Source organism: Anabrus simplex, chromosome 12 (assembly GCF_040414725.1).
Source record: "Anabrus simplex isolate iqAnaSimp1 chromosome 12, ASM4041472v1, whole genome shotgun sequence".
Lineage (NCBI taxonomy): Eukaryota > Metazoa > Arthropoda > Insecta > Orthoptera > Tettigoniidae > Anabrus > Anabrus simplex.
In genome coordinates, this window is record NC_090276.1 from 12,977,720 (window position 1) to 12,991,627 (window position 13,908).

The window sequence follows — 13,908 nt, forward strand, 5'->3', positions numbered from 1 at the left end:
TGTGATCCAATGCAGAGCATCTAGAGCAAAGAGGATACGGTATAGAGATCAAAGAGAATGAGAATAATAGAGATAGTCCAGTCAAGACCGACTACAATCTTGGTCCAGTCCAAAGAGTCCTTACACCAAACTGAAGGGCGCATGCGCGAACTTTCTCCTCCCTTCGTGGTGACTTGGTGGTGACAGATCCCATTCGCCGCTCCCATGATTACGCGTTACAAATGTAAGGAGGAAATAGTTTTATGTATACCTATATTATTAATTAGGATTGAATTTCTACAAAATATGTGTTAATTAATAAACTTTCTTGTAAGATCGATATGACTTCTAATTTCATAAATGATTATAACTGTATAATAATAATAATAATAATAATAATAATAATAATAATAATAATAATAATAATAATAATAATAATAATAATAATAATAGTAACAACAACACCGGGCGAGTTGGCCGTGCAAATAGGGGCGCGCAGCTGTGACTTGCATCCGGGAGATAGTGGGTTCAAACCCCCTGTCAGCGGCCCTGAATATGGTTTTCCGTGGTTTCCCATTTTCACAACAGGCAAATGCTGGGGCTGTACCTTAATTAAGGCTACGGCCGCTGCCTTCCCATTCCTAGGCCTTTCCTATTCCATCGTCATCATATGACCTATCTATGTCGGTGCGACGTAAAGCAGGTATAATAATAATAATAATAATAATAATAATAATAATAATAATAATAATAATAATAATAATAATAATAATAATAATAATAATAATAATAATAATAATAATAATTGTTACCGTGGTTTGGTGGATTAGCAGAGGTGAAAGAAGGTGCGGGGGTGAACGGGCCTCAAAATACGAAATTAAAGTTAAGATAAAATTTAACAAGGTTATATTTTCTTAGCAAAATCAAGAAATAACAATAATGGCAGGTACAGAGTAGCAAGGTAACAAATTACAATTACAGTATTTACAGGATTTGGGCTTCGAGCCCCGAACTCACAATTCTTGGGCAATTAGCCCAACTTTACCCCAAAACAAGTTTTAACAGAGGGGCAGAAAACCCCATTCATGCCCAGGAGCACTTGCTCCAAAATTACACAGTAAAGCCTCCTCGAGGCATACAACACTCAATTTTCAAGAAAGAGCCACTCGCTCTCAAACCTTAAGCCTATCAAAGGCCACCCCAAACTCCACTTTCAAGTTGTCCTCCAAGGACACGAAAACAGGGGTAAAATACCCAACCTACGGAGGCCTATTAAGAGAGAAAAGGTTAATTACATGGCCTCTAAAATACCAATTTGAGAGGAGGCGATCTGCACTCCTAATACATTTGTTTAAAACCTAATCTGGCACTTGGCCGCTAATGCAAGGGCTAATCCCATACTAAAGAGGTGACTTTAGAAAGAAACGATTTACATTACGTTAAGGAAGAATTGGTTGTGAAAAGTAAGTTACCCTCAAAACAATATGAGTGGGAGCTCGAGAGGGTTAAGCACTCTCTATCCCAATATGTAGCTTAAAAGAGAATAGATACAAAGAGTCGTTACATTTTAGGGAAAAGTTACATGGTGGAAAAACTTAGGACCCGCCTCGAGAGTTAAACTGCTGAGCTAGCTAGAAAAGAAGTTATTAAACGGCCATTACCTTGTTGTTGAACTGCTGCCCGAAGAAAGAGGCGCTTCCCGCCCCCTGCTATGTACTTTACACACTGAACGATGGTACTGAAGTGGCCCGGAGACCCTAAAATCAGCAGTTTATATACTCTCGCGGAAAGTTCGAGGCGTTTGAGGAATGAGAACACCCTCCCACAAAAACTTTATTGGCTAGGGTTAAGCAATATATCCCCTTTGGGGAAGATACACCGGATTGGTTATAAATTAATTAAAGAAATTCGGGATTGGCTAAATTCAAAACAAGGGGAAGGAAAGGGTTAAACAATAACAGAAAGAAATTTAACAAGAAACAAACTTTTGAAATAAAAATTTCTCCAAAAAACAGTTCTTTCACTTCGCACTAGGGTGCACTATTGTAGTTCTTCAGTAGTGTCCTCTAGAAGAGAAAGTTCACACTTCTTACTACAGGTAAAACAAAAATACATCAAAATCGACCCAGTTCAGAAACTTCAAAATTTCCAAGTAGTGACATCTTCTGAGAAATTTGAAAATTAATACATTAGATAAAGTTCAGACTTCCTCCACCAGAGGAGTTTCAACTGGCGCAAAGTTTGAATTAGCGGCGTGGAGGTGTACCGCCCGGTACAATAATAATAATAATAATTAGATATTAAAAGAATAAAAATAATAAGCAAGGGCTTCCGTGAAGAAGAACGGCGGATGGAAAGGAGACAGGCTGCCAGGGAGAGAATATAACGTCACTGGGCTGCAAAGAAAGCTTCTAAAAATGTGTAAATATTGCTTATTGTGGTCTTGAAAATTATTATTATTATTATTATTATTATTATTTTATTATTATTATTATTATTATTATTATTATTATTATTATTATTATTATTATTATTATTATTATTATTATTATTATTATTATTATTATTACAATAACAACCGACTCCGCGAAATTCAGCAGGATTTCACAAAAAATAGAAGACGTTTAGAGAGAATCTACAGGGATATCAATTGCACAGCCCGTGCCTCAAAAAACCCAACTGGTCATTGGGTACCAACACAAAAAATAACTGCAAAATCTTAGCCCAATACTTCAACTCCCTTCTTAACTGCGAACCACTCCAAGAAAAACTTGTCTTCATCCCTCCGGTGTTCACACACCCGAACTCAAAAGCCCCGACTTCGAAGAAATTGAAGAGATCGTCAAGCAGCTTAAAAACAACAAAGCACCAGGAGAAGCTGGAATAATTGCTGAATTTTGGAACTAAATGATCCTACACGAACGCAAAAACTTCATAACATAATTTCAGACATGTAGACTACAGAGCTTATACCAGAAGACTGGAACTGTGCTGTGATTTACCCCTTACACAAAAAAGGGTGATAAGACGGACAATATCGGGCGAGTTGGCCGTGCGCGTAGAGGCGCGCGGCTGTAAGCTTGCATCCGGGAGATAGTAGGTTCGAGCAACACTATCGGCAGCCATGAAGATGGTTTTCCGTGGTTTCCCATTTTCACACCAGGCAAATGCTGGGGCTGTACCTTAATTAAGACCACGGCCGCTTCCTTCCAACTCCTAGGCCTTTCCTATCCCATCGTCGCCATAAAACCTATCTGTGTCGGTGCGACGTAAAGCCCCTAGCAAAAAAAAAGAGACGGACAACAACAATTACAAAGGAATCTCCTTGCTCCTGGTTGCTTACAAAATCCTCTCCAAAGCACTTTTAAACAGGACAGAACCGCAAGCGAATCCACTAATTGGCGACTACTAAGCCGGATTCAGAAAAGGGCGATCATTTGCTGAACAGATCTCGAACTTGAAGACGATACTACAAATGAGGAAATGCAGAAATACAGTAATTACATTTATCGACTTCAGAAAGGCATATGACTCAGTAGAACGTGAAACCCTCTTCAAAATCATGGAAGAATTCGGGATTGACAGAAAGACTCGAAATATCATTGGACAGACACGTCTTTACAGGAACAGTGTCCAAAGTGAAATTCATGGGCCAAATATCGGAGCCCTTTGAAATAAAAACTGGAGTCCGGCAGGGGGAGGGACTATCCCCTATGCTTTTCAATACTGTCCTAGAAAAGATCATTAGAGAATGGGAACCTCATTTAATCGAGAAGGTATCAAAAAAGAGAACCGAATTATAGTCAAGTGTCTCGTTTTCGCGAAAGACATTGCCATTATTACAGACAACAGAACTAAAGCAATACACGCAACGGAAAATCTACGTGAAATTTCGCATAAAACCGGACTACAAATCTCTTATGAGAAAACCCAGCATATGGAAAGACGACCAGAAAATAAATTCCCTCTAATCACACAATACGGTATAACCGCACAATTACCGGTAAGTCATTTTAAATACCTTGGTGAAACACAGTCCTCAGGACTAAACCGGTTCGCCAATGAACAAAGAATCATCAAGCTACAGTAGGCCTACAAGCTAACGTGAGTTCACTACAACAAGAAAAGCATTTCGATAGATGCAAAATTACGGCAGTATAAAACCGTAATTCTTCCAGAAGCAACCTATGCAGCCGAAACAATGGTGATTGACGTTCATTCTAAAATTAAGGACATAGAAAAACAGGAACGAAAAATTTTTCGGAAGATTTATGGGGCAGTCAAGATAAATGGCATCTGGATGAAGAGATCGCAGAACGATCTCTATGAAAAGATAAACACCATTACGGATGAAATCAGAAAACGCCGAGCAAAGTTTTACACACACATTTACAGAATGGACAACTCCAGAACGGCAAAGAAACTACTCAACATCGTAACAAATGGTAAATGCGGTACGGAATGGCTAAAATAGGCCAATCAATCACTACTGATCTGCATTTAGGGCAGTCGCCCAGGTGGCAGATTCCCTATCGGTTGTTTTCCTAGCGTTTTCTTAAATGATCGCAAAGAAATTGGGAAATTATTGAACATATCCCTAAAGTCACCACTCAAACTTATTCGTCTACTGATGTCCTCCCATACCATCTCTCCACTGACAGCTCGGAACATACCATTTAATCGAGCAGCTCGTCTCCCAAACTTTGCAACATTTTTGTAACGCTACTCTACGAAACATTAGGCACACACACACAAAAAAACTTAACAGTTCAAATCTGTTTAGACACGCGCCTCTTCACTAGTCGTAACTGAGAGCCGTGCAAGTAGCTGCTAGGCTGTACCTTACGTGAGAGCGCATACTCTTGAGCCGGAGCGCTGCTTACTGACCCGAATTGTGCCCGCATTTGACTTAAGTAATTAACTTATTTTAACGAGAAACCGATTTCTCGATCATGATCTCAGTTTGCACAGACTATGAATCTAAGACCCGGTCCAGTTCTTATCCTTTGATCTCTTGCTTGATTTCCTATTTCCTATATGGAGAGATGTAATCACGATTGCGTGTTCCTTTGTCGGTTGCTAGTGTAGTGTGTTGTCTGAATATGAGGAGAAAAGTTTCGGCGCAAACAAAAACACCCAGTCCCCGGGCCAGAAAAATCAATCAAAGGAGATTAAAATCCCAATCCGGCCGTGGATCGAACCCGGGACCCTCTGAACCGAAAGCCTCAACGCTGACCATTCAGCCCATGAGCCGGACAGCAAGTAGATATACAGTACTTATGTCTTCTAATATATCATTTAAGTCATGTTATTCCCGGTATACATGACTGGATTGTTGATGAATTTATTAGGGCATTTAAACTCAATCATCAACACCCACAGTTTATTCGTCTTACTGCTTAAGTTAGGAATGTTAGTAAAGTATATACCTCTTAAAATATAATAGTGAACATCGTAAATCATTGCGTAGGCTACCAGAATATTTTGAAGTGCGCGTAAGGTCTTTGTTGCATCCGTTCAGTATACGTAAACAGAGTAAGAGTAACTAATTTCTTTCAACGTAAGTTTGAAAGTGACCTGAATTTCTGTCCACTAGAAATTAAAAAAAGATAATAGTGCGATCATTGGCCTTCACGGCCTGTGACGTAACCACAACGTTGCTGTCGCTGAAGCGCACACACTGATCACTCGCCCGCCCACTTACATGGTGTGTGCTCACCCGCCGGCCGAAGCGCACCTCTGATCTACAATGAGTAAACAATGATTTTCCTAAAACATCACTCATTTCTCCTTTCCCCTACTATGAATATGACGCTTTTGATGGTTATTCGTCTGTCGGATGGAGACGTTAAACCTTGAGCAGACCCCTTGGTGTTATTGGGTTCTTCATCTTCTCTCCCTACCTAAATATCATGCCCATCATTTCACACTCGCAAATAAATAAATAAATAAATAAATAAATAAATAAATAAATAAATAAATAAATAAATAAATAAATAAATAAATAAATAAATAAATAAATAAATAAATAAATAAATAAATAAATAAATAAATAAATAAATATTTAAATCTAGAAATGCTACTTCCACTTCTGAGGGGGGACATGTTTCTGGGTTCATTCAGTATACGACTTAAGTGTGTGTACACGGGCGTATAACAGAGTGCATAGTCACTGACTTGTCATCGAGGCGACCGGGGTTCGAATTCCAGCGAATGAAAATGTAACTATCCTATCGGTACTCTGACATATATCTTATCAATTTCTTTAAAACATAATTGAAGACTTTGGGGGTTAATAATGACAACCTGCATTTTGTAAGTCCTGATATATAAAGGAACGAATGTTCACAAAATATTTAACTTACCGTACTGCTAAAATGTTGAATCTTTGAAATATCTTACTCAGTACAATGGCATATGCAACCCTTCTTTATATAACATCCTGAGAAAATTGCACACAGAACCAGTATTATATAGGTAATTAGAGTATATTAAACACTGAATATGCATATCAATTTGAGGGTTGTAATTGTTTACATGCAATATTGATAAACGTAGTGAACTGAAATTGCAAGAAAACATCTGTTCCTGAAGTTCTTTGTTTACCGCCCTAGATAAGGAAGAACAAAAACTTCATGTTGGATATAAGTGTTTAAACAAAGAATTGAAAAGCCAAAAATATGAGGGTTATCACTTTTTACCTCCCGAGCGTCTTCAATTATTATTACTCTCTGTTCGATACCCAGGCCCCAAGCCAGGGGAATTAACAGTATGAGATGGTTGATTCTAAGAATTGAACCCAAGCCATTGGACCAACGGCAAGCATTCTATCCATTCAGCCTTAAAGCTGGCCTTCAACTTCCTAAACCTTAGGTTACCATCTCGACTGATCAGGTGTTGAGTATTAGCAGTGGCAGAGGCCAGGGCAGTAGCTTGTGAAGCAGCCTTGACAGCACAGCAGGCTTCTCCGTTGGCTATTGCCTGCAGCTCAAAACGCTTAAAGATTGACGTTCACTAAACCAACTATCGAAAAGGGGTACCTAAGTCCAGTGGTAGCCCGCGTCTTGATCCCAGCATACACCACTACAAGATTGCACTGCAAACACCATTGGTCTGGACTGGTTAGGGTAATGCCAGGACAAGAGCATTGGTTTGGACTGGTTAGGATAGGATCTGGACGAGAGCATTGGTCTGGAGAAGCCAGTCATGTGGGAACAAGCAAAGGGGGGTCTGGGGGTGTAAGTCCCCAGGTTAGAGCGGCGAAGCGGCTTTAGGCTTCTAGTTTGCACTGCAAGCACTATTAGTCTGGACAGGTTAGGGTAGGGCCTGGATTAGACCATTGGTCGGGACAGGTTAGGATAGGATCTGGTCAAGAGCATTGGTCTCTAGTGGTTAGGGTAGGATCTGGGCAAGAGCCTTGGTCTGGACTGGTTAGGATAGGACATGGACAAGAGCATTAGGCTGGATAGACCAGTCATATGGGGACAAGGGAAAGTGGTCTGGGGGCGTATGTTCCCAGGGTAGAGCCGCGAAGGGGCCATAGGGCTCTAGGTTGCACTGCAAACACCATTAGTCTGGACTGGTTAGGGTAGGACCTGGACTAGACCATTGGACTGGACTGGTTAGGATAGGGGCTAGGCAAGAGGATTGGTCTGGATAGACCCACCATATGGGGACAAGCATTCGAAAGTCGAGGCCTAAAGGCTGGTCTCCACTGATTCATATTTAACAACAACATGTTAAATGTTAACTGGTGACACCATCAACATGTTCAATGTTAAATGTTGAATACTGTTTCATTTAACATTGTGTCCACACTTAATAAACATATTAAACTTTACTTTATTTGTTTATGTATAGGCCCTAAGTAGTTCATCATATCAATTTGTGGTAATACATTTAGTTGGTGTCTATTATTTTCAAATAAGGACAATGGACACAGATGAAGGGAATTTCGCCCTTTGTTATTGCCACCTTTGCTTCTTGTTATGACTTAGAAATGCAGTTTTATTAGACATATTTCCTCCCCTCATCCTGCTCATTGCTGCAAAAGCAAACCACTTTGGAGTATAAATTTCGTCCGCTCACGCACTCGGAGCGGATTATTTTTCAATGCAGTCGCGGGAACAATTATAGATAATTTAGAGATCCTGAAAACTGTCAGCTTTCTTCGCTTTATCTCTGCATTCCTTTGATGAGGCATCCCACAAACAAGGCCTTTCTATTATATCATTAATTAAGACTAAAGTAATCTTCTTCCACTCCATTTCTGACTATAAATTTTAGTGTAGTGCAGAGAGAACGACACACGTGCGCGTACCGGTACTGTATTTGTAGCTTATAACAAAGAGAATGGGTGTTGCGGAGTGTTGTAACTATAATCCTACTTCACGAGAAGCACGTCGTTTGCGTCCTTTGGCTATCTGTTGACATGGAAACGGCAAAGAATTTGCCGAAGTGTGCCAACATCTCACGAACAACGAATTGACTTGACATGTTTTCCACTTGGAGCGGAAAACACGCCAACATGTTAAAAGTGTTATTCTCAACATTCTGAGTTAACATGCAAAGTCAATTGGAAGACAAAATCGCAATATACATGTCAATTGTAACATGTTAAATTTGACATGTTGGTATTAAATGTTAATCAGTGGAGACCAGCCTTGAAGCAGCTGCCGTAGCGCAGTGTAAAACACGGTGCGTTCGGTCTTAATTTGTATGAGGTACCCTGCACAAAATGGTCACCTCAATTTATGTTAATATAGTTTGACTTATTAGTGCCCTTGTATATTTCCTGGGTTTCCGTTATATGGTAAGCGTGAGCTACAACCAGCCTGCAAGCTGACAATATGTTTAAAAATCTCTGTCCTTACTGCTTATTGAAGAAGGAAAGAAAATTTGTTGACCCAGCACTTTAATTTCCTTTGTACATCCTGCTCTGTTTCTCCCCAAATGGCAACATCATCTGCAAACACTAATGCATTCAAATCTCCAGGTTCTGCAGCTTTAATTTCTTTAATTATTACATCCATGAGTGCAAGGAAAAGTAGTGGAGATGTGCAGTCCTTTTCGACTGGAAGATCCTTCGTCATTCGTCCAGTAGTAATACATTATATGGGGACAGAGTGCTGGCCAGTCACAAAATGTCATGGAAATGAGGATGCTTCGATGACCTCTGGGACTGACTAAATTGGACCATGCAAGAAACCAGGATGTCAGAGCGCGTCCAATTACTGATAACATGTGGGAAACTCTCCTGAGATGGTATAGTCATGTACTGCGCAGCAGTAGCAACTCGGTTGCGAAGATGAGACCATACCCTATCTCATCTCATCTCATCTCATCTCCTATGTGTCATCGATATCCACCTCTGAGAAATTCATCTTCATTTTATTTGAAACTATATACACCACCTTCAACACGAACTAAGATGATAGACCTGAAAGTAGTAATATCACTGAACATAACACAAAAGTTATAAACAACACTACTAGTAGAATTGACATAATGTATAATTCCTTTATTGACCCGCTACCGCTCAGTACACAAAGACAGAAAGCACAAAGTCATCGAACACAAAGAACTGGTAGCTTGCCATGGATATCTTCTGAACTTCTCAGCCTTATGAAGCGACGTGACATTTTACATGCAAAACTTAAAAATCCCACCCTAAAGAATAACATCACTCTCAATCAGGAATATCGCAGGTGTAGAAACAATGTGACAAATCTAAAAAGGAGCTTAAAAAACAAATATTACTCAGAAAAATTGAGAATTCGTAACAAGAACCCAAAGGAAACGTGGAAAATAATCAATGAAATCATACATAACAGAAAAACAACAAAAGGCTATAATTGTACATCTCTAGAAGTAGATAACAAGATAATTCAAGACAGTCAGGAAATATGTGAATCGTTAAATTTTTATTTTTCAAATATTGCTAAAACCCTGGCTTCAGAAATCCCTCTCCAGAGCACTGAAACACTTGGGGTTCCTAGTTACTTGAACTCATTTTACCTACATCCAACTGATGAAACAGAAGTAAGCTCTATAATATCAAATCTAAAAAAAACAAGAGTAGCTGTGGGCAGGACGGTATAACTGCCAACTTTCTAAAAGAATTCCAGGATTATTTAAGCGGGATGCTAACCGATATCATTAACGAATCCTTGGCATCTGGTGCATTACCTAGTGAGCTAAAAGAAGCTAAAATAGTTCCTGTCTTCAAGGGTGGGGACGGGAGGAATCCTAGTAACTATAGGACTATCTGTATTCTTTCCATAATCTCCAAAATATTAGAAACTATTGTTAAAAAGAGACTTCTCACTTTTTAAAAAAAAATAATTTCTTTTACAATGCACAATATGGCTTTCATGAGAACTCTAACACTGAAATAGCAACCGTAGATCTCATAAATATGCTGCAAGAGTCAATAGATTTTAATAGTTTTGCTGGTGAGTTGTTTATAGATCTAAAGAAGGCCTTTGATACAGTGGACCATGAAAGACTGTTAGCTAAATTAGAGAGAGCAGGAATTCGTGGTGTTGCTTTGAAGTGGTTTGATAATTATCTGTCTGATAGAAACAATATGTAGTGCTGAATAACTGTAGTAGCTCAGCAATTAGGGTAAGTCATGGCGTTCCACAGGGGTCAGTATTAGGGCCGATTCTCTTTCTAGTCTACATCAATGACAATGCAACTTGCCGTTTGAAAAGACGTATCACACACTATGCCGACGACACAAACTTGTTCTATACTGGTTGCAATATAGACTCCATTGTTAAAGATATGCAGGAAGATCTCAATACTCTGTGCTTTTGGTTTCAAGCAAATAAATTAACAATTAATGTGCAAAAGACTAATTATATGATAATGACAAAACAAGGTCAGAATGAAATCCCGCACAGTAAAATATAAATGCTGAATACTGAGATAAAACTAGTTAGTACTGTCAAATATCTTGGGTTGGTAATTGATAGGAACTTGAACTGGACAGACCATGTTGAATACATTACTAAAAAGATCACACCTGTTGCAGGAATTTTAAAGAAACTTAGTTATCTTATCCCACAACATCTTCTAAACCATATCTACTACTCTTTAATTCATAGTCACCTACAATATTTGAATGTAATCTGGATGCGCTGTAAGAAGTCTAACTTGAATGAGCTAATGGTAGTACAAAATAGAGCTGTTAGAAATATACTTAATCTTCCCTACTTAACGCCAATAAAATATCTGTACTTAAGTGCTAAAATACCACCCCTAAGCATGAGTGCAGAATTCAATACAGCTGTACTCATATATAAAATAAAACATAAATTTATACAACACAACACTACATATACTCTGAATTCTGACAACCATACATATAGTACTAGGCATGCAAATGACTTTGCCTTATACAATGTTCGCTCTTATAAATATGGTATAAACAGCTTGAAGTTCTCTGCGATCCAGTTATTTAATAACATCCCTGTGGGGATAAAAACAGCACCAACTTTGGCAAAATTCAAACAAAGAGTCAAGCATTATTTTTGGGAAAGGTACAGTGTTGTTTATATCAAAATATCAGTTGTCATTTAAATCATTCTCCCAAACAATCTTGCAAACGGTCCGGAATTATTCTTGTACCTCTGCAACTTTTATGTTATGTAAATGTAAATACTCTGCAATCTGTTCTTGTACCTCTGCAACCCTGTGTTATGTATATATACCGTACTGTAAATACTCTGTAATCAATTCTTGTACGTCTGCAACTTTTATGTTATGCAAATGAAAATACTCTGTAATCCATTCTTGTACCTTTGCAACTTTCATGTTATGTAAATGTAAATACAGTCAGAAATAATTCTCTGTAATCCTCATATTGATGATATATATATTTTATATATTGTATGTGTTTATATGCTCAACCATTTACTAATAATCTTATATACACATACTATATTTTGATGTGTAAGTGCCCGCCAGTATTTAATGTCCTGTACAATTCCTATGTATGAGCCTGCAGGCTCGTTGGTATTGTTTGAAATAAATGAATGAATGAACGAACTCCACTTTTGATTCTATTCCTTCCTCCGGTACACCATACACGAACACATTCTTCTTTGATGATTCCTTCATCGCCAGCCTTACTTCTCTCGTCATTGCTGTCAGTTCCTCTTCCAGTGCATCCAGCTTCTTTCTCAAACTGCCTACTTCATCTTCTAGATCCACTAACTTATCATTTACCCCTCTAATTTCTTCTTTTATAATTTTTAATGCCTTCATCTCCTTTATTTGGGTTGAACGGTGTTGCATCATCTCATTAATTTCTTCTCCTTTACTCGCTTCCTTCACCACTCTATTGATTTCAAGTTACTCCCACCCGAATGGTCCCTGATTAGGATCCGGGTTCTTTTGTACACCTCCTACCACCAGCAGCATCGCTATAACCATGGCGCACAACATAATTTCCAGCAGCCGTTTAGAGCTGCTATTTTCTCTCCCCCTTTCTGGTCCAGTTTTCTTCCAACACCACCTTGCACCATGCCAACACCCAATTTCTTAACCTGTGTTGCTGCAGCGTTACTCCCATCGCTCACTCCTCAGTTCTACTCACAAGCCCGCAATGCACTCTCTTTCGCTCGTGACTCTGGAATGCTGTATTGCTGTTATACAGACCCGATAGTGCTGTTGAGTTTTTAACTGTATTTTTATTGTAGATTGCTTTGTTGTACTTTAATAGTAAAAATTTTCTTGCTAGTTGTGGAAAGAAATTTAAAAGAAAGAAGTCAACATGGCGCTGCTCATATGGTGAGTGTGTTCCCTTAATTGACTGATTGATATGATCTTAAGCAGAGCTATCTACAGTTAAAGCCGGAAGGTACGCTTGGCAACGCTGTATCCATCTTTCAAGCGGAGGCCGGGAGAAAAGGGGGCGTGTCCAATTTTGAATGACTTCACCTATATTCACTACATTTAGACCAACACGATGATTGTGATAAATGCACACTCTTCGTAAAATGGTACTAAGAAACACACACCAGTAAATGCCTTCACTGGTGTTAGAAATACACGTTTAAGATGAATAAAAACAAAACACTTTAAGAACAGTACCCACAAGCTCGATTATTGTGGAGCGTCGATAGCTTCCTCCGCTTAGTGTTTTATCCTCACTGCTGACATAACTTGTTTTCTTCATCTGCTTTCAGCACTTATTTAACACGACATAGGGAAATGTAGACAATAAACAATCTATCGCACCATTTTTGTCACGCCCACAATGGCGGCGTTCAAACCAGAGCTGTTGATTGTCATCTCTTCCTAAAGCAGCTCAGGATAGAGAGAACATAAAACATTCTTTATAATTTTCACAACCTAGATGGTCTTCGTATACCACCGTTCTGCAGACACACACAATACAATGTGATGATACCACTAATCCACCTCTCTGAAGTTCTTCAAAATAGGGATCACCTGTTTCATTACTCTGCAGGAGACCTAAACAAGTGTCACAGCTTATCCTTCTGGATATTATCCTTATTGTACACCCAGAAATGTATAGCATATTAACCCTTACATCTCAAAATGCCCACAAAAGAAATTCACATGATAAATGTGAGTCTAACTTGTTTATTATTTCCACATTGAGCCCAATAACATCTGTCTTGATGGAATCAGACATTTCTAATTGGCTGCAGCCAAACCTCACTTTTCGATACCATCACCACCACCTCAACCCTAAAACACCGTTAATCCTAATTTTCATCTCACTTTCTAGGACTTGAAGTGCAGTAGCATTGTAGTTACCACCAATTAGCTATAAGTACTGACTAAACCTTCTTTCTAAGTTATCACTTTGAAAGTTTCTTGACAGTAATAATTTGCTTGCATAGTTACAAACGAACCTTTTTGAGTAGGGCCTAACTCTTTCTCCTTTTAGTG